Genomic DNA, 22030 nt, shown 5'->3' on the forward strand with positions numbered 1-22030 from the left:
TTGGGGGTGTGCATGACTAGAAAGTCTATCCAAAATTATATCTAATATCAAAGTTTCCAGACATGTCTGTGGCAGTCTTCATGTGTCCAAAGTGCATAACAATGGGAAGGCTCACAATATGTTAAAGCCAAGTTAGGGCTGGTGATGAGTGCTAAGGGACTCAGTGGAATGTGTGGTGTGTGTTGTCTTCAAATAAGCCCGACTGCAGGTCAGTTCTGGCACAAGCAAGGAAATTGCTGCAATTCAAAAACCCTAATGACTATTCACACTTAATGCATTAAAAGTTAAACTCAGAAGCTAGCCTCTTCCTTCCTGCCAATGTTACAAAATCAGTTACCCTAAAACTTCCAGAAGATTAACGCTTCCCTCTGGGATTTAAAAAGTACAAAGCAAAGTCGGAGAGAGAAATACTCAGGGCATGGACTAGGGCTTAGTCATCTGAAACAGCAAGAGTTTTCTAAGACTTGTTGACAGTGTCAGTGATAAACATGGTGACTGCTAACGTTATTTTGTTTCTGTATCCTTTGTACGTTCATGCCCTGTCTTCTTTAAAGATGTAATTGTGTGTGTGTGTGTGTGTGTGTGTGTGTGTGTGTGTGTGTGTGTGCGCGTGCCTGGGTATGTGTTTGGGTAGGAGCACGTTTCTCTGGAACTGAGATTGATTAAGGGAAGTTGTGAACTTCCCAGCATGGGTGTTGGGAACCAAACTCAGATTTTTTGCCAGAGCAGTACAAGCTCTGAACAACTGAGTTATCTCTCCAGCCCCTCATGTCCTGTCTCTCAATGGAAACAGTTCTGAAAGTGTTAGCGGTTTTCTTTTCTTTTTTTTTAACCATGTGTATCTCAGTGATATTATTGTACTTTGGGTTTGCTGAAGTTACCTACCATATTCCCATATGGGGAGAACCAGGAGGCTTCATGTGCCCCATGACTCCGGTGTTGTCTGTAATCCTCTATTTCCTATAATCCCCTCCTCTTCCACCTACTAAATCCTGATCTTCTCTGGGCACCTGAAGTTGAAGGATCTGGGAAGCCGAACCATGTTGCTAGTTTAGTTTATGTGCTCTCTGTTGGAACTTCATTGAGAGCATTAGCACTTGGGTGGGGGGGACACTGGGATAAGTTATTTCTAGCTTTTCTTCAATTAAAATGTTGTATTTTGTCCTATGGTTTTGGAGATTGAATGTGAGCCCTTGCATGTGGTGGGCAAGTGCTGTCTTGAGCTACATCCCAACCCTTGCATTTCTTTTTAAACTCATAAAACACACACACACACACACACACACATACACACACACACGCACGCACGCACGCGTGCATATATATATATATACAAACATATATATATATATATATACATATATATGCTTGTATGCTCTGTATGCTAAAGTTACTATTACTGTGATGTTTGTATGCTAAAGTTACTATTACTGTGATGAAACACTGTGACCAAAAGCAACCTAGGAAATAAAGGAATTTTTTGGTTTACATACCCTGAATCACAGTCAATTGAGGGAAGCCAAGGCAGGAACTCAAACTGGGCAGGAACCTAGAGGTACAAGCTGATGCAGAGGCCATAGAGGCGAGTTTCTTACAGGCTTGTTCCTCATGACTTGGTCAGCCTGATTTCTTCTAGAACCCAGGACCACCAGCCCAAGGGTGGCCCCACCTACAATGGGATGGACCCTCCAATATCAATCACTAATTAAGAAAATGCCCTATTGACTTGCTTTTAGCCAGATCTTAGGGAAGCATTTTCTCAATTGAGGTTCCTTCCTCTTGTGCAAAGTTGCCCCAGACTAGCCAGTATATACAAACATATATAGGGTTTATTTTTTATTTTTTGTTGTTGTTGGTTTTCTTTTGTAATCATTGGATAAAGAGAGCACATTTCCATTAAGGACGGTAGTAGAACCATTGGGGTGATGTGTACCTGTAATCTCAGTTCTTGGGAGGCTGTAGCAGGAGGATTGCATGTTCAAGGACAACCCAAGATACAGAGTGAAACACTCTCTCCACCACCAAGCAATCTGTGAATTAGTTTCAGAACTGGATGTGCAGCACTTGCTCGGCATGCATGCATAAGGCCCTTGGCAAATTTCTAATTTACATCAGCCATTCTGTCACCTTTGGGAACTGGGTTATCGATGGTAAAAATAGATCATTCCTATTAATTGTCAGTGATGTGATATCGCAAAATGACCGGAAAGCCAGGGTTTCAGCTGGTGCTGATGTAAATTAGCCACAGGTGTGGGAGCTGGAGGCCGGGGATGAAGAGCATGAGTGTGATTAATGGCATGCTCCGTTTTACCAAATGAATCAATCAAAATGAATCTGGGTGCAAAACTGCCCTAAATAATAATAAGTCCAAATCAAGAGTACTGTAATTCTGTTAGTAAACTGAATTCTTAATGATATGAGATTAAAGTGTAGAAAAAAAAAAAGTCTGCGCTTTGTGGTTACTGATATAAAATTGCTTGAGTTGTGGAAGTGGGGTGTGCAAGTATCAAAGATGATGTGGTCTTGGTAATAGCGTGTATTCTGGAGATAGGCCCATCCCTAGCCTCTCACCCATGTCACACCATCACCTCCTCTCTGAAGTATCAGTGGCACTTACAAGAGAACTCCTGAGGCGTTTCTCCCAGTTCTGGTAGTTGAGCTACAGGCCTGACTCTTCACCATTCCACCCCTCCTTTTAATCGTTTCCCAATAACTCATGAGTCCTTTCTTAGATGCTGTTCCATGTTAATTATACCAGCCCACAGCCCTCCTCTAATGCACAGATACACACAGCAGGGATACACTCATGGTAAGGAGAAACTGTAATAAGCATATCTTTGTTATGTTATGTGTAGTCAGCTTTCCTTTGCTGTGATAAAACGCGTGAGATAATCAACTTTACAAGAAGAAAGGTTTAGCTGGCTCAGTTTCATTCTGTGCTTGTTTAGACTTGTAGGAGCACAGTGCATTATGATGGGAACACAGGGAATGGAAGAGGCCTGTTTGCCTCTGGTGTTGGGGGGAGGGGGAGTAAAGGTCTCAGTATCAAGGACATGCTCCAATCACCCAGTTTCTTTTTCACTTGGCCTCTGCTCCTGAAGATAACACCAACCCCCAGTAGGGCTACAGACTGGCAATCAAGTCTTTAATCCATGGGTTGTTGAGGAGTATAATACTATAATCAGAGGAACAGCGCAACCTTTCTCACTGCAGTCCCTTCACTTTGACTGCAAGTGTCTGGAAAGAGGCCAATGAGAGACAGCCCGGATGCAGGAACTGTGTGGGGCATGGCTCCAAGTGACAGTCTCAAGAATAAATTTCTGGGAAAAAAATTAGCATTTTTTCTTGTAAGATGAAGCATCTCCTTTTATAATTTTACTGGTAGTATCTTAGTTTCCAGTAATAATGCATCGTTAGCATGATGTCTGAGTGTTGTTTGCCAGTCCTGCCTTCTTCGGTAATGCAGGAAACAGATTATGTACTGCTAGGATGGTGTGAGTAGGAAGCTATGGATGAGTGTATATGTGTAGTGTTTACACCTTTTTGTATAAAGTGAGGACCATTTGTGCCTCACTGTTAGTAACTCAGCATTGGGATGGGGTATGCATGTATGTATGTATGCATGTATGTATGTATGTATGTATGTATATATGTATGTAGTTAGCTAGCTATTGCTTTGGCTTAAAAGTGGAGGCAACACTAAAAGTGGATCCCAATAGACCTACCTCCTTGTCATTAGCATAATTTGTTTTTACTATACATAAGTCTTTATTGGCCAGTTACTTGAGGGGGGTGAACCGGGAGGAGTGGGTGGCACCGATGCCAGGCTGGCCGTGCTTCATCGGCTTGTAGGTAATGGAGAACTCGCCCAGGCAGTGGCCGATCATCTCTGGCTTGATCTCCACCTGGTTGAAGGTCTTGCCATTGTACACACCCACCATGCTGCCTACCATCTCTCTCGGGCAGGATGATCATGTCCCTCAGGTGGGTCTTCACCCATGGGCGGTGCCTCCTTCTTGGCCTTTCTCAGGCGCTTGAGTAGGGAGTGCTGCTTCTGCCGCAGGCCTCGGTTCAGGCGTCACCTCTGTCGGGCACTGTACAGTTGCATCAGCTGCTCATAGGACATGTCTAGCAGTTGGTCTAGGTCCACACTGCGGGAGGTGAACTTGCGGAAGGTCCGCTTCTTCTTCTGCTCCACTTCAGCCATTTTGGTGGCTTCTAGGAAAAGGAAGCGTTGTCTGCGTCTCTAGCATAATTTTTTTTACTGTTTATATTTTGGGAGGTTTCTTCATGCTTCAAATCCAGTATTAGGATATACCAGTTCATTTATCAGCATTTTTCAGGGAACTGTTGTTTAGAAGATGACCCCTGCTGTTTCACTGGTAAAAACACTAACTTATCATCAATGAGTCTACAAATCTACTGGGAAAATAGTTGACCAAACTGAAAGCTTGAAAAATTTTATAGGTGCTATGCTAATTGCGTTTGAGATCATCTGGTGAGAAGCATGGAACTCAGATAGTGTGTGCATTTGGGCTTCAGGGGGTGATGCTGAAGCTGATGATGAACCAGAGGAATTTGCCAGATTTCCAGGAAAAAGTCATTTCAGGCAGACAGTCGCCGCCGAGGTGGTTAAAAGAGTGATGATGTCTAGCTTTGGGATGCTACATGTATCCTTATGCCCCGTGGGGGACTGTATCTAATAGGCATCCAATTTTTTCTACATTTCTCTGGATTTTCTTGTTCACTTACCCCTCATTTGGTAAACAAGAACTGCTAAGTTATGAGGGGGTTGAATGCCATCCCAGTACAGAAGACAGCAAAACCATCTTTAGCTAAAGAGTATCCCCTTTAAGTGTAATTCTTAAAGAATCCTGCTAGCAGTAGTAAAAGAAATGATAGACAAGCTTTGAGCTAGTGTGAAATTTACTGACTTGGGCCACTGCAGTTTATAGTCAGGGGGCAGTAGGTATCAGAGAGGGTAAGTGATTTCCCTGTATCACACAGCACAGGCTTGGAGGAACATTAGTTCATTAGGTCATTCTTTAACCTGTGTAGTCTGGTAGAGATGGAAGGCCCTCCTATGGAGAACTCTGGTGCTTACCAGCACCATCAGTGGTAGATGCAATGCTGATTTCTGATCTTTATTTTGTGTAAACTTGCTGTGCAGAAGGCTGACAAGTGCTTGTGGATAATTTGCGTTGGAAAGGATGTGACCCAATTATAAGAACCTGTGATCACTAAGTGAGCCAACACATCAGTCATCCTAGCTGGAGAAGCCAGGAATTGAGGCCAGCCTGAACAACATCACAGGACCCCGTCTCAAAACAACAAACCAAGGGAAATGATGTATAAGAGCTTGTATTTCTCCTTGATTTATTTACTTTTGAAAGAGTGTTTCATTTTATATACCAGGCTAGCCTACCATAGGAGGTAACCCTTCTGCTTTAGCACCTACATTTTGGGATTGTGAGTGTGTGGCACCACACCTGGCTTTGAGGCTAGGTCTCATCAGGAGGCTTGCAGCATGGTTGTTTACATTGTTTCTTGTGAGGCCTTATAAAGTACACAGCTTGTCTGACACAGTTACAAACTAGGGAACACACACCCGAAAGCAAGGTTGCATAAATCATTGTTCATGTTTTATTTTTAACTTGATTGGTCTTCCTCCCTCCCCTCTAGTCTCATGTTCTTGGCAAAGGGTCAGTTGCCTTAGTAGTCTTGGGAATGTCTGTGTGCCTGTGGGCAGATAATAGTCCCAAATGAAACAAATAAGATAGAGTGTTGAACTGTTCTTCAGTTTATTCTTGTTGAAGCTGAATCAGGGAAGTGACCTGATGAACATTTTATTTAGGTTAGTAACTGACATACATGTAATAAAGAGCTTTAGGAACCCTTGGTTCTTTATGTCCCTGCTTTGCTCAGGGTACAAACATGCCACACTGTGGTTCTAGGTATGAGTTTGCCATTGTTAGTGCATTTGGATTTTCTGTAATTTAAACTTAGTCTATTCCATATAGATTGCAGTTTAGTGTGATGTTAGACTAGGCACTCGATTTACAAGCAAGATGTTTGATGCTGAATGCCTGCTTTCTGGAGTGTCTCCCTGGGAAACTAGCTTTGCTAACAGGTCTGTGTAGTGAAGTACATAGACCTTAGCACCCCAGAATAAAGCTGAGGAGATACAAAATGCCAGACACCTCATTATAAAACCAGAAAATCTGGTCATGGCCCAGTGGGTGGCATCCCTTCCAACTCTGTGAAGGTGTTTTGAGATCGGGGTTGATGAAAGCCTGGATGATGCTCTGTGTGAAGGTAATCATCAAGGATTACCATCTTCCGGTGAGTCAACAGTTAAAACAAGACACCCTATGGTGGGGGAGTGTGGCGCTGGGGTGGGATGCACATGCTGAACCCGACAGTCTGAAGAGGAACCTCCTTACCATTCATGCCTGGTTCTGTTCAGGGGTGGCAAGTTGGGAGAATGCACATGTGTATGCAGACACATGCACTCAAAATATAGACACCATTGGGCACAGGTCAAAGGTGAGGTCAGGGATAGGGGTGAAGCGAAAAGAGAGAGTACAGTGGGCTGCCTGTGAGGGGTCTTTCTGTCTTGGTAATGCTCTTCTCTGAAGTCTTGCCTCTTTGATAGTGAGGAGGTAATAGTGGAGTGGGCATGGGGTTCAATTTTAATTTCTAACCTTTGTTGTTAAGATTTACTTACTTAACTTATGATTTTGTATGTGTATATGTTTTGCCTGCATACATGTCTGTGTACCATGTGTATGTCTTGTGCCCATGGAGGCCAGAAGTAGATGTTTAATCCCCTGGAACTGGCCTTATGGATGGTTATGTTGAGCTGGGTGTGGGTGCTGGGAACGGAACCAGGCTCCTTTGGAAGACAGACAGTGCTCTTAACCATGGAGACATCCCTCCAGCCCCTGTCTATATCCTTTTTATTTAAGGTCTTAAGAATTCTTTTGAGCTCCTGCCTGGGGAGATTGGGTTCTTAGTCTTTCATGTCCCTCTTTTCTGGTTTTTATGTGGAATCCTTTAAAATGCCTACTTAAAAAATAGCAATCATGAGTGGTCAGTTCTTAGGCTTTTCATGATCAACTGCAGTCATTCCCATTGTTACCACTCCTTAAATACTGAGTTTATGTAGGCTGATGGTAATGAGCCACTGAATGCCATAGCCTGCTGGTGTGGCCATGCTGCAGGGAAGTCACAATGCTGGTTTCATCTGTAGAGATGGCTGCATGCACTGTTGGGTCGGATCACGTGACAGATGGTCGGCAGAGCTGGGCTTCCATCCAGGGCTCTGGTGCAAGCCTGGAACTAACTCTCCTGTGGCCTGTTGCCTTTGTTCTCTCAAGTTTCATCCTTGAACCTCTTTATGTTTCTGGCACAAGTAAATGGGTCATTGGTTGGACAAATAAAAAGGATTTTGATGGACCGCCAAACCACTTTAGTGGAGAGTTTTGAGGTTACAAAATATAAGCAGGTTATCTTCAGAAGTGTAGTCTGGTACTTAATTACACTCAGTAATTAAGTAATCCACCATGAGTCCCTCTCCTCAGCCAAATTATACATTGAATTCTAGAGGAGAATCTGTCTGGTAGTTGGGCCTTCAATTGGGTTCCTGGGGGTGTGCAGCCTTTTTTATATCTTCTCGTTGACTGGTCCTGGGGACAGGCTTACCTGTTTTACCATAAAATGCTCTGGATATTTATTTTTTATTTTTTTATATTGTACCATCCCTCTGCAACACTTTTTTCTTCATCTCTTAGAAATCTAATGTTTGCTTCATACTCGTATGTAGATGTATGCTGAGAGGGAGGGTAGTGCTTCTGTGACTGAATTCTTTCCTAAGACTTCCTGGATAGTACGCTATATCTGTTTTCTCCAAAACCTAAGAAAAATTAGTTATCAAGGGAGTGGAAAATACGTTATAATCTTCTACGAGAGTCGGAAGAGTCAACACAGAGGCATTAGTAGATAAAAGGAATTTGCTGATGACAATGGGAAAGCAAGACTGAAGGTGCCCTGTGGGTTGAAGAACAAGATAGATTGGCATTTCTTGAAGTCAAAGCAGGAGAGGCATGTGGGAGAGAATTGGTCACGATTGCTTGTAGCTGTTGCTATGTTATAAATGTGTGTTTGTGGCCCAGTCTGCTAGTCTTGGTGAGTCATCCTTGCAAATAAAATCAGTTTATATGCATAGCATACTGTATACAAATCCTAAGTGTGGCATTCCAAGAAATAAGTTTCAGAAGCAAAATACATCTTTAACTTGGCAGTTTCAACATTCAGTTATGCACACTACTGTTATCGTAGCTCGTGGATTTGAATGAAGGTTATTGTATGGGTCAACAAACTTTTTCTCTGAGGGCCTAAAATAGTAAATATTTTAGGCCTCGGAAGCATACGGACTCTGTCACAACTATCAACTCTGCCATTTCATTGTGAAGGCAGCCAACACACTATATGTAAAATGAACACATGTGTCTGTTCCAGTAAAACTCTTTATTTATAAAAGAAGATTGTGAGCTGCATTTTGCTTGCTATTGGGATACTATTCAGTAATGTTTGCAGGTGTCCTCCAGACTTTAACATTTGTTATAGGCCATAATTCTTTGCAAATATCACTAAGTTCATTGTCTTATTTAACCTGTCCACAAGGAAGGAAAGTTGGATTCTTTCCCTCCCCACACCCTCCTTCTTTTTCATCATCATTGTTATTACTGAGATTGGTCCATATTGTGTTTCTCAAGCTGGTCTTCAATCCCTGGGCTCAAGCTTGCCTACTTTCTTAGCCTCTGAAGTAACTGGGATGACACAGGAACATGCAACTGTATTTGCTTTGTTTGGAAGTATTTTAGGAATAATTTTTTTGTTTGTTTCCAGAGAAAATTTTTGAAATCCAAAGATTAAAAATTTGTAGGGTTTAGAAAGCTTCCAGAGTGAGGAAGCTATTGTCCTACTTTGCTCTACACTTCTCTATTCATCCAGCAGTGGCATTCCCAACACTTTGTTACTCTCTCTGCCCTTCTCAGACCTCCAAGGCTGCTGGTGTTCAGAACACGTGGCTTACCTTTTCTTTTTTTATTGAGCTCTTGCCCTCTTTACCTCTATCCAGAATTAATTCTTCTAGTAATAGTAGAACAGACCTGTATTTCTCTTCTAATCAAGTATCTGGAATAGATTGTTTTTGAAGGAATTTTGAAGGCTATATTACTGAGCTATTTACCCAGCCCCACATTACCATTGTGCTGGAGCAAGAGAGAGGACATCGTAGTGTCATAGAAATGATGGATGCTATTATATAGAGTTGGTATGTTTTCTAGTTTCCCTACCTTGATACTTTACCAAATTAGGAAAGGGGGCTGAAGAAAATCAACTTCAAACACTTATTTTTATACATAGAATCAAGAGACAATAGCAATTAAAGGCATAAACTTTTAGAGTTAGAAAAATGTGGTTTCTGGTTTTACCACTTATTAAAATATGACCAACTTACTTAGTGTTGTCTGAACATATTTTTTTATGTATAAAAGAGTAATAGTACTCTTGCTCATATTTGCCGTAGTTGATAGGATTAAGTGGGATAACATACATAGTGTGGTAACTAGTGACAGAGATGTAATTTTTAATAGCTCCCCAAGGTGAAAGTTATTTATATTTCTTTTTCATGGGGGGGGGGGCTGACAGAGGTTAAACGGTGTATGAAGGTCACATGTAGTAAGTTGGGAAACTCAGTTTGCCTACTTCCAAGTCCATGTTCTTCTATGATACCCTGGTTTTTCAGGGGATTTGTTCAATGAATGCTGTAGTTTATTTGGGTTGTAGGGCTGGGTGGACTGAACGCACAGATATGAGATTGTTTTAGGAAAGACAGAAATTCTCAATGTTTGTAAGCCACAATTACTAGGAGCCAAGATACAGTTTTAACTTAAAAGTTGAGACTTGTCCTCAATTTGTTTTTCTGATGCTTAGTGTCTGGCTGATGAACTTGCTGAATTGTCAGTACCGTCTGTGTTGGCCTGTTCGAAGGTGCTGTTGTCCTGCATAGACTTCTAAGAACTAACCATGCTCTTCTAAACATCAATACAACAAACATGTGACTGTTACAGGTACCTCACACTGGAATTAGAGAGTTGGACTGGATTTCTCTCTCTCCCTTCTCTTGGTTACCCTCTACTTCATGGGAGCATGTCTTCCAATTTATGGGTTAGGTTTTCACATGGCTGGGTTAGCTGCCAGTGGTAAAAGTTCTGTAGCCAAAGGAATGTGTTAGTCAAACCTTGAAGAACAATATTTAGGTCTCAACAAAAGTCTAGTTCAACTTGTTGCAGTTTGTTATGTAATTATCTTATAGCACTGATTTTAATGGCTATACAAGTCTTCAGTTTTCATTGTATTTTAAATGAATCTAGCTGTTTTCCTTTCCTGTCATTTCTGCCCAGGTTGCTTACTGACATGAAGATTATTTGTAGGCAAATAAGCTCTAAATGGGATATTTGAAGGGTTAGATATTCAGAATTTGTTCAACACTTTATCTCACCACTCTTTTAAAAAAATTTTTATTTATTTAGTTTTTTTTTTTTAGATGTACTTCTTTTGTTTCATGTGTATGAATGTTTGGCCTGCATGTATGTGTGTGTTCACCACCTGTGTGTCTGGTGTATGTGGAGGTCAGAAGAAGGTATTGGAGCTCCCAGAACAGGAGTTACAGGTGGTTATAAACAACCATGTGGGTGCTGGGAACTGAGCTCTGGTCTTCTACAAGAGCAACAAGTGCTTTTAATCTCTGAGCCATCTCTCCAACCCCTTTGCCAAATATTTTTCATATACATCACAGTTTTGATTACAATCTACAGGTCTTTAGTTAGTACAGTATACTTGGCAATGCATGTTCAATTATACTTAAATTTTAATTAGATTTTTATCCTGTAACTTTTGAGTACTAACAGTATACAACATATTGTGAAGGAAGAACAGAGCAGAAGAATAATATGTAATCTGTACCTGGTTTTAAATTGGATTTGGGACAAACCCACTTTATGGTATAGAATTGGGCACTAGCTTGAGATGTATAGAATATATAAATACCAAGGAATTAGAATGAGAAAGACCTGGACCGCCTAATAATAATAGTGGGAGATGTCTGAACAGAGGCGGGGAATGTGAGCACCGTTGAAGGTTGGCAAGGAATTCCTCGTGGTAAAGATGACAGGTCATAGAAGCTGTAGTTTAAAAGGAGGCCAGGGACTGGGCAGTGGTGGTGCACACCTTTAATCCCAGCACTCGGGAGGCAGAGGCAGGTAGATCTCTGAGTTCGAGGCCGGCCTGGTCTACAGAGAGAATTCCAAGACAGGCTCCAAAGCTACACATAAAAACCCTGTCTAGAACTGCCCTCCCCCGGTGGGGGTGGGGATGGGGTGGGGGAAGGCCAGGGCAGGGAGCTCAGGAGGCGTATTGGCTGGGTAGCACTGATTTTTTTAAGCAGAGAATTACAAGGATAATTAAATAAATAACTGTCAGCATCACTTTAGGTTCACTTCCTTGTTGATCTAAACCTCCCAGTGATACAGCAGCACCCATGCTCTTAGTATTCTGACCGACCAGAGACTGCACAGTTTCGGTTACCCACTCCTAAAACACAGCTCGGGAAGCAACCTTCATGGGAACCCATCGTGTGTCTCTGGCACCAGAAGTCCAGACAAGTACCAGCATTTCAACAGTTGGTGGAAACTCAAGGGTCTGTGGAGCATTTTTAAGGTGACCATTTGAAGAGCGACCTTGTCCCATGCCCCATGATTGCTGGGAATGGCCCATCTGCGGAGAGATCTTTACTGAGTGCCTTTTAGGTGTGACATTTATGTGTGTAGACTTTATTTTCAAGCTGATTGGGATCCTCCGTTTAAGCTGGTGATGCATGGCGTGCTAGTAGCATCTGTGAGACTTTTCTCTCTTGAATTCCACGGTAGATGGAAGGTTTTCTTTTCCACATGATTGTTTAGGAATGCTGTATTGTAGGTTTGTTTCCTACTGAGATTTATTTACACAAGAGTTTTCTTGGCAAAGTGTTCCTTGAGGTTAAAAACAGGCGAGTGTGGGGTCTGGTACTTGGACTAACAATTTGAATGGGAAAGTTTGATTCTAATAAAAATTTCCTCTTCCTTTTGCAAATGTTGATGTTTCCCATTTTTCAGGTCTTCCTGAAGGAAAAGGGAGTTTGGATGGTTTTTGTTTTTTGTTAGTTATCGGGAGCCCCTTCCCTTCCGTTTTGTGCTCAGTCCCCACCATTGTTTTAGGAGTCTTTGAACTATATTATCTCCTACTAAGAATGTTGCTTGAATATGGACCAAAATCAGCAGTTTCTCAGTAGTTCTTGAATTAGTAAGTCTGCACTGTTGCCTTTAGGAGGGACCATCGTGCTGGGGAGGGGGACTTCATTTTATCCTTTATACTGCACAGACTTCTTTTTTCAAGTGCATAAAATAATATTCATAGTCGTTTTTATGTTTGAAATTTGCTCATGATGCTTTAGAGTGTGTGGCATATGGGCTTTAAAGTAATTTGACTTTGAATTACTAACCTCTTACTGGGTTTGTGTCACTTATAAAAATATTTAAAGAGCAGTGCTGCTCTCTGACCTCAACACATGTGTATTAGCATTTCAGATTTTCCATCCTTGCTGCCCTTGCTAATGGGCTGTCACTTTATGGTTCCAATGGAGAAGCATGTCAAGGATACTTCCTTTAGTGAACATAGTCAGAAATGCCACGATGCGATCTCTGCTTAGCAGGCTTCTTTCTTCTTTTCCTCTGCAGCCCCAGAGTGCTTGTGAGCTTGTCTGGCCATAGGGACCCTGCTGTGGGGATATAGAAGACTTTCAGAAGACTTCAGGAGTCCTTTCCCTCTTTCGAGGGGGACCCGAGTTGGGTGTGCCTGGGAGCTGGCTTTAACTGTAGCCGTGTTGGGCTTTTCCCGAACCTCACGGAGCAGTGCCAACCCTGCGGCCTTTCCAACAAATCACCTCTTTTAATGCTGTTTGGCACAGATCAGATCTACAGGGTAAGTTCTCTGCCACAATGTTGATTTAGTTGTTTTACCTGAATCCAATGCAAGAAAGTATGGGCAGCTAGCTAGTTCTTAGTTCTTGCATAGCCACAGTGGCAAGGGTTTTATTGGGTCATATCTTCACATTCCTTAACTTTGAGCAAGCTGTTCAGATGCTACCAGCATGTCCCTGCATAGAAAATGCTTCCACTTCCCTTTCCCAATAGGGCCAAAGTATTTACTTTTTTCTTTCTCATCTTTTCCACATGTAAACTTATTGATTCAGAGACATGTTTTATGTACAAAACACACATATCAACTGTTTTAAAACTGATGAAACATAATTAGACATTGTGGCTTGCCGCTTGCTTCTCCCTGCACTTGCTATATTGTGGGACTAAATTTCAGCGTAAGTAATCCTTCTTTCGTGTCTTTTATATGGCAGTAACAAGTAATAAGCAGTGCCCCTCCAGTGAAGAGTTAGCCTATAATTTAAAGGGGGTGGGGGAAGGCAGACCTCTCACCTTAGGGAACTAAAAGAGCCCTTGGTTGTTGATACTGGGCTCTTAAGGCTGAGACTTTGTACTTTCAGGACAGGTGAGGCTCCTTTGGACTGCTATGAAGATATTAGTTGTATCTGTTTTTCATTTTCTGGCATCTAGTAGTTTGTAAATTCTGGCTTCCAGCCTTTGAGGGTCTTGAGATATTCTTCTGCCTGGGAAAGGTGGTGTGAGGCTGAGTTAGTTTTAAAAGGTAGTAATGAATAACAGGGGTGGCATTGAGACTTTGTTTTGTTTGTTTATTTGCAGGGTGGAGGGTGGAGGAGACGGTGACTAGAGTTAATCACTAACTCTGTCAGTCTTAGTTATGAAACCGTGTGAAAATGATGGGGCTCAGGTGTTTCTCAGTGTGGTCAAAAGTGAGAACCATTAGACAAGTTTTCAGATACCTTTCTTTCAGAATGGATGTTTGTATTTGCTTATTATTGTATAAAGTATTTTTTTAGAAATATAGTATAATCGATGCATTCAGGTTTTTCTTTTAATTTTTTAATGGTTTATTTATTTTTGTTTTATGTGCATTGGTGTTTTGTCTGCATGTCTGTGTGATGGTGTCAGCTCTCCTGAAACAGGTGTGAACTGACACGTGGGTGCTGGGAATTGAACCTGTGTCCTCTGGGAGAGCAGCCAGTGCTCTTAACAGCAGAGCCATCTCTCCAGCCCCTGATGCATACAAGTTTTAAAAGGCACAAAAGAAGTGTGGGTTGAGAAATAAATCTCTCCTTCCGGTTTGCAAAGACCCCACTTAATCATCTAACTCCCCACTGTTATTGTCTTCTGAAGTTTTCTTTCAGTACATATGTAACACATGTATATGTAAACTGTAGGCTTTTTCTCACAGTGGTAATGATGTACAAGTTTTGCATTGAAGTGATGGCTCTTAAATTTCTTCCATATGTGTTAGAGCCTTATTCTTTTACAGTGGGTGTGTGGTAATCCATTGGAGGAGGGCTGTCTTGTGCTTAGCTAGTCATATGTTAATGTGCACACAGATTATGTCCAGCTTTTATGCTCGTGAACAAGGCTGCTGGGAATGGCCTCATGCATGGTCTCAGACATGAGTAAGTGCAGCTGTAGGATCCATTTCTAGCAGAACTGCTGGATCAAACCACATGCACTTTTAAAGTCTGGATAGCCATTTGTTGCCAGTAGTTCTGCTCATATTAGGAGGTTTTAGATTTCTCCAAGGAGGTGCGAACACTGCTTCCCTACACCTTTGCCAGTCACAGTGTAACTGACAAACGGATAGGTGCAAATGTCAGTTTAGCATCTGTGCCAATTCCATTCTTCGTATTTCAATTAGCACCAAGCATCGTTCCCTAGGTTTAAAAGCCACTTTTGTTTCTGGTGCTGTTCCCTTCAAGTTTGTGTCTTTTGTCCATTATCCTGTTATGCTCTTGATTTTTATTATGAAAATGTTGGTTTCTTACAGAAGTATGGATTTTCACAATCAGTTCATGGTTTCTCTTCCCTTCTTGCAGTTTGTGCTGTCTGTATATTTCTTGGGTCATTTGTATAAAGTTAAATTGTTTTGTTTTGCAATTATTAAACATTCCATGTAGTTAAATGTAGTCATTCAGTCATTCAACAAATATTTATCAAATGTCTTTCACAATTTAAGAGCTTATTCTAATTGCCCAGCTGTACAGTAGAAGAGAAAGCAGACTCTAGAAACTTGGATTCTGGTGGAGGAGGTGGTTGATAAAATACAAGATATTTGTGGAAATAACTACAGAGTCAGTCGTTTTGTGGCTCCAGACATTTGTATCAGTGAAGACAGATGAGAAGACCTCTGTCTGGCTCCAGCTGGTGTGATGTGGTTGTTTTTAAGAGTTAAATCTTTGTTCCAACTGGAATGCTAGGTATAATCCAACTTAGTCTTCTTCTACATGCTCCTTTAATTAGTGTAAGGCTGACCTGCTGTAATCAAGGGACTGAAATACACTATGGTTCAAAGAACATAGAATTTTTTTTTTCTCACTTAACAGTCCCAGTGAGAGGAAAACAGCTGGGCAGAACAGCCCATTTTCACCTGATGTTGCGTAACCAGGGTTCTTTCTGTCCCATTGGCCGGGAGTGTCACTGCAGTTATTATCTGTATGGTCTTATTGGGTTTTGTTAGTGACAAAGTTCAGGGTAAGTGTCAGGGCTTGCGGGCATCACTATAACCAGTGTGGCCAGTGAGAAGAGTGTCCTGTGGGCACATCCAGCTGCAGGGAGCCCGAGATGGACCTGCTCTGCTGGTTATCTGCTGCCCAAGGAGAGGGGAAAGAAGGATTTTAAAGGAAAATCAGCAACTGCTTCATTGGCTTCATTATTCCAGTTCCCCCCTGCTGTCACTACTTTGCTTTCTGGTAGAGTGGCATTGTAGTCAATTTATTAAATAGTTCTACTCATATTTTCTCCGAAATTTCATCCTCCCCCACTCTTTAACACAATCTAACAGTAGTGGTTCCAGGCTGCCCTTGAACTTGAGGCCCTTGAGCCTCAGCCTCCTTACTGCTAGGATTTTAGGCCTGTATCACGAGCCCTGGTTTTCCCCTGTAGTATGAGTTTCCCTATATATTCTGGTCTATTTCTGAGATTCCAAGTAGTTTCATTTATTTGTCTGTCTATGCAAATGTGAGACCTCAAAACCATAATGTAGTTTCTTGGGTATGGAGTCTCCCTGTCTTGTTTCATTTTACAGGATTTTCATATTTATTTATTTTTGTTTGGCTTATGTGTTTTTAAAACTATAAACACTCAGGGGAGTCATATCTAATCACCATTTTGCTGAAGCAGGAACTAAAGCTGCTGGTATCATTGGGGTTGGGTATAAACTTTGTCAGCAAGGGCTCACACATTTCTGGTGTTAATTTGGATGATCAGGTTGCATAGCCCCTTCGGGAAACACTGATCTAGATGCGGGTCCTTCTGTGTCCTCTGACATCAGAAACTGACTTCACTGAAGCAAGTAGGGTGAGTAAGGACAACTTATATGATGTGGTGTTAATTTTACTTTAATAGGTGGTTTCTGGTTATAACAAGGAAACTGGTACTCAGTTTTCTATTGAAAATAAATGCAGATCTTGAGAGAGAAACACACACACACACACACACACACAGATATCTTTAGGTTGAAGGTAAAGAAAACATGATGTTTTAGAAGCATAGACTTGCTTGGAACACACAGCTGGGCAGAGGTTTGCATACTGAATATGATGCATATTGCTTGCTATTGGGTGTGTATGAATATGGAGGATGTGTATAAAACAGCATATGCCCAACTCTGATCTTGACTTTTTTTATAAACAACAAAACTGTTTTATTGTGAAGCATTGTTGTGTAACAAAACTTGCCCTGGTGAAAGGAACACATAGGTCTACCCACTCTAGACAGGGATTTCACAACAGAATAAAGTATGGATACCACCAAAGTCCAGCTTGGTGAACCAATGTGTTTTGTTGGGGTTGCCTACAGGAGCAGAAATGACTCAAAGACAGCTGCATTACCAAGGCCCACACAGCTCACAAATCTGGAAGCTGGAGCACAATACACCTTCGGGCAGCTCAACAGGTTTGAGAGTGTGCTTTCCAAGGCTCTCTAGTCTAACCCCTTTCCAGGCAACTCAGCTGGTCTCCGACTTCCAGGCAGCAGGCCTGGTCTCAATGTCATCTGTGCAGTTCTGCTTGTCTTGAGAGTTGTCTTTACATCACTGCTTCCTTCCGTTTGAGGGTCACCCTCAGCTTTTATTGCTCATTCTGTGAGGGAGGGGCTTAGTGAGTGTGGTCAGTTTCAGTGACTTCCTGAAGTTGTTTCTAGACCTTTACTGGCCTGCTTATAGAGCTTCCCTGAAGGGTGGAATGTTTCGATCTCAGAGGAAACTGTTACACAACAGGTGTATCTAGTTTAGTCACTTCTGGTAAAGCCAGACTGTTGTGACCTCCACACAGGCCAAGTACGTTAGGTGGTTAACAATGCAGTAATTATTTCCTTGGCATTCTCTATGGTTTTATCATGGAGGAGTCTGTACCTAGCAGTATGGTTTAGTTTGACTCCCTCCTTCTGCTGTCTGGTAAGGCTCTCAAACTCCATGTTTTCCCTACAAGCCAAGCTGGTTCTTTCTCTGTATATCTGTTAAAGAGCTCCGGCATTGGACATCTGGATAGAGTTTGGTGACTGTATCTTCTTGCTCTGCTTTTCTTTCAGTGGGAAATGGCATCTTAGTACCACAATCTGGGCACAGTGATGCCGTTTGCTATGGGATAGCTTTGTTTTGAAGCTATTTTTGTGGGAAGGACCTGGGATCATGAATAAAATATTTCTTGAAAATATTTCCAGTTTTCATTCATTCAATTTCTGAGGTTTTCCTATTTGTGTTACACAAAGAGGACTCTGGTCCATAGAAACAATGAGGAAAGACAATATCAGCCAGTTACTCATTTAGTCAGTACTAGACATAAGACATTGCCTGTATACCTCGATGCTATCACTGCCCAACTACTTCTCATTCTTAAAAAACAATAGCCCCCTTTTTAATGTATGCTGTTCCCAGTCTTCCTCTATTCCTCAGGGAGAGATTGTTTATCACTGGCAATTTACCAGAATTAAATACTGATGTGACTTTAGATGATATTGGAACAATTTCAACTCTGTTAGATGAGATGCTGGGCTTGGAGATATATTTAGAAGCAGCCATAACTATTAGAGCTTGGGGTTCTCATTTGAACACCTCAAGAAGAAAATGGGAGAACAGAGGAAGTCAGTTTACATATCTTTGGGACTGGAGAGTAGGCTGTTGCTTGATTGATTTTGAATTTTATTATTTATGTATGTGTGTGTTTGTGGGGAGTGTCAAGAGGTAGCCATTGTTTTCATAACAAATAGAATGAAGTGTTTTCTGCCTTGCAGGCTTTCTGCTTCTATGTGCTTGGGTCATCATCTATTTTTAAAAATTCTTTTCATTGAATACAGTGCACTTAATTTTATTTTGAGCATTGCTCTGGTTAGGTCAGTGGCTGGTTTTGGTTGGGTGGCTGGTCTTTTGGTTATATCTATTCTCTGGTCTCTTCCCCACTGCCCTCCCCCTTCCCCCAGTGCCTCCTTGTTTTCTGTTGTGGTTACTTAGCTGCTAACTGGTTCAGCTTGTGCTCTGACCCTGGCGCATGGTTCCCTTGCTTTCTCATGGCCGTATTTATACTTTTGACGGATATATTTAAATGAACAGCTGTGCATTTGTTGAGTCATACCACAATTATCTGATTCTGCAGTAGCTGCTTGACTGGCAAAAGCATACTTCAAGCCAAATTGTGAGAAAATTCCATTAATCGCCGCCCCTTGGGGGGAGGGGAATGGAGAAAGACCACTGTGAAAAGTCCTTTTCAAGACTAATTAGCGATTCCGTTATTTAGAGTGTGTTGATCTAGTTGCAACTTAATGTGTCACTTACAGAAACTGCACAAAGGTGTAAATGACTATCAAAGGCTTAGCGATATCAGCCTTGTAGGCAAACTTCTCTGAAGTAACTGTCATGCAGGCAACTCCTTACCACTGCTGATCTCTTCGAATAGATGAGTCCTGGAAGGACTCCTTTTCTGTGGCGATCAGATTCACCCTCAGTGCTTGAGTTCACTGGCTCAGTGTTCAGCTTTAAGCTTTCTAAACAGAATATATCCAGTACAGGAGGTGGCATGTCTTTCTTTCCTCTCTTCTCAAATGGACTACTAATTGCGGCTGTAACCTCTGTTCGAGTCTCTGGCTCCCACCAACCAGATCTGTTTTCACCTTGACACCTCCCGAGGTTATTTTTGAGGTTATTAATAGGCATGGGAGCTTGGTTTTCTGAATAATGTCAATAACTGTTAGAAGACTTGGGGGAGATAACTTGTCAATTTCTGACTTGTACGAGGCATGTTTTCAAGCTACCAAAGTTGCCCTAGAATCACTAGGGATGGCTCTGGGGCATATCAGCTGGTGTCTGCAATGAGAGATCCAAGCAGGCCTTTCCAAATGAGCTATTGTCCGCCAGGAGCTGTCTGGTGCACCCAGAGTCTGCTGCTGCTTTTCTGTCTGGCTGCTTCTCTTGGATGGCAGGCAGTCTGGGAAGCTGGAATCCAAGTTAGAAGTGATCTCTTTTAATTTATCTCAAATACTCAGTGGCTTCTCGATTAAATTGAGGTCACAGAGCCCCTTGTGCTCCCGAGTCACTTCCTTGCCAAGCAGTATCAAACTGACATGTCCCCTCTCTTTCCCCACCCAAACGAAATGTCACGTAGACTAATGATTACAACTAATGTTTCAGTTGATCTTGAGTGCCTGGTTTCTGCAAGGGGATGTCACCATGCAGGCTTGGAGTCAAATGACTTACTGGTGTTTGTGTGTGTTGGGGGTGGGGTGCAGCACAGTGAAAATAAAATAATGAGTACATGCCAAGTTTTGCGTCAAATGAAGTGCTTTGAGGCAGGTATAGCGAGGGCATGTAACACAGGGCTGGGCAGGAAGGGCCAACGCCGGAGTGGGTTTGGAATGTGAGGGACCCAAGGGTGAGAGGGGAGGTGGGGCAGAAAGAATATAAAAGGCATTTTTTTCCCCTCACCTCCACAGAAATATACTGTAGCAAGAGAGGAGGGAGAGGAAAAAAGAGGGAGGGACAGAAGGATGGTAAAGGAAAGGCATGGAGGGGATGGGAGAGAGGGAATATGACTTTGAATAGTGTCCTCTCCCACACCTAATACACATCTTACCACCAGTATTGTCAGTTGATCCTGTTAGCCTTAAAATTTCTCTAGGTTCATGGCTTATGTGTGCTACAAACACTTAGGAAGCTTAGTCAGAAGGACCACAAGTTCAAGGACAGCCAGGCCATCTTGGACTATTAGATCTTGTCTCATAAGACCCAGTAAGAAAGCAAGCCATAGAATCAGGATGGTTGTGTGTGGCAGTAGGTATCAGAATACCATTTGTCCTGTTATTGGTGAGATGGACAGGTCTGCACAGTGAGAAATACACGATTAGAGACCGTTTCTAACTGACAACTAGGGGTGGAGATGGGATTTTAAATGGACCCAGAGATCCAAATGTAAATGTTTTACCAGAGGAAATAAGAAAGCCCTTCTTTCCCTTAGATAACGGAAGTTCCAACACACCGTTCTGACCAAAGGGAGAGGGGGTGGGACCCCAGTAAGCAGGAGGCCAGCATTGAACAGGTTGGAGGTGATGGCACCCTGTCCGCTGAAACCAAGTTGGAGAGCTGTGGCTGTGTAATCCAGCAGGTGGGGAAAAGAGGATGGGAAATATTCTCCCTGGCCAAAGAAAACCTGGTTCTGAGGGACTGGAGGGATGGCTCAGTGCTTGCCCGGAAGCCTAAGACCTTGGTTTGAAAGTGCTCTACCAGGTAGAAAGCCAGGAGCAGCGGTGGTGCTGTCTCTGAGCTCAGCCCTGAGGTGGGGCTGAGGCATGCAGATCCCTGGGGCTCGTCAGTCAGCCTAACCTGAGCTTCAGGTTCCAAGAACTCAGAAAATCATGTGGGGAGTTATCAAGGAAGATAGCCAGTGCTGGCATCTGGCTTCCACATGCATGCACACAGGCATGTTCGTGTTTCCACACATACATGGCTTCAGACAGCCACGTGGCCATGTACATGTGTGTTACATTACAAATAAAATTGTAAAGGAAAAAATAATACTTGGGCTTGAGATATCAGGAAGGCACGCAGCAGGAAACCAAAATGCTTGTGTCCAGGCGAAGTTTGAGTTTTCATTTGTGTCAGGGAGAGCAAAGTCAGTTTTGTTGTGTGTACAAGTAAAGAAAAGTGGTAAAGTAGAAGCTAGTTTGTTGTTTCATGGGAGCCTATGCTAAATAAGCCCTTCATTTACCTTCCTTCAATCACCACTCCTCCCCCAATTTACAGATTATGTTTTATCCCCCCTTTTCATTTCCCAAAGCTGTATCTGGAGTGCATCTGTCACAGCTGGAATGTTCATAGGGTAACTCCTTCAAAACCTTTCTTTCCCGAAATGATCTGTAATTAGTTCCTCTTACCACAGGATGAACAGATCTGGGGTCTGTTTTTCAGTTCTATAGGACTTCTTGTCCAAGGAGCCATTTGTGTTCATCTGTGGCAAAAGATCAAGTTACATGCTAGTATTCTGAAGGTACCATCCTACTAGAAAGTCTCAGGCAGCAGTGGAGTCTATATAAAACGGAACCCTGGCAACGTGCACATTGCCAGTTCAGAGTGTGGTGTTAAAAATCTTTAACAGGTCATTTGTGAACTGAAGAAAAGACCCCAACTTAATTTATATGGTATGATATCTTCAGTTTTGCCTCTCTTTGCAGCTACTACTGACAGCTCATAGCTTTCACCCCTCCCAAAGGCCCAAGTGTTTTGGAGTATGCTGCCCTTGGCTAGCTGCTTCTCT

General features: G+C 42.3%; 1 protein-coding gene and 1 pseudogene across 2 annotated transcripts in view; one reads left to right on the forward strand and one right to left on the reverse strand.

The window, feature by feature from the left end:
• Acvr1 (activin A receptor type 1) overlaps positions 1 to 22030 on the forward strand; it is a 120589-nt gene that overhangs the window by 39400 nt on the left and 59159 nt on the right. The window contains exon 1 of one of the 2 annotated variants that reach the window (XM_051184659.1): positions 12924 to 13083. The exons of the other annotated variant lie outside the window; for it this stretch is intronic. The gene's annotated coding sequence lies outside the window, so the exon portion shown is untranslated. Of the gene's footprint in view, positions 1 to 12923; positions 13084 to 22030 lie in introns of those variants that run through there. 2 annotated transcript variants of the gene reach the window in all.
• Positions 3751 to 4239, reverse strand: LOC127222502 (40S ribosomal protein S15-like; annotated as a pseudogene).

The sequence above is a fragment of the Phodopus roborovskii genome, unplaced genomic scaffold (genome assembly GCF_943737965.1).
Source record: "Phodopus roborovskii unplaced genomic scaffold, PHOROB, whole genome shotgun sequence".
Classification (NCBI taxonomy): domain Eukaryota; kingdom Metazoa; phylum Chordata; class Mammalia; order Rodentia; family Cricetidae; genus Phodopus; species Phodopus roborovskii.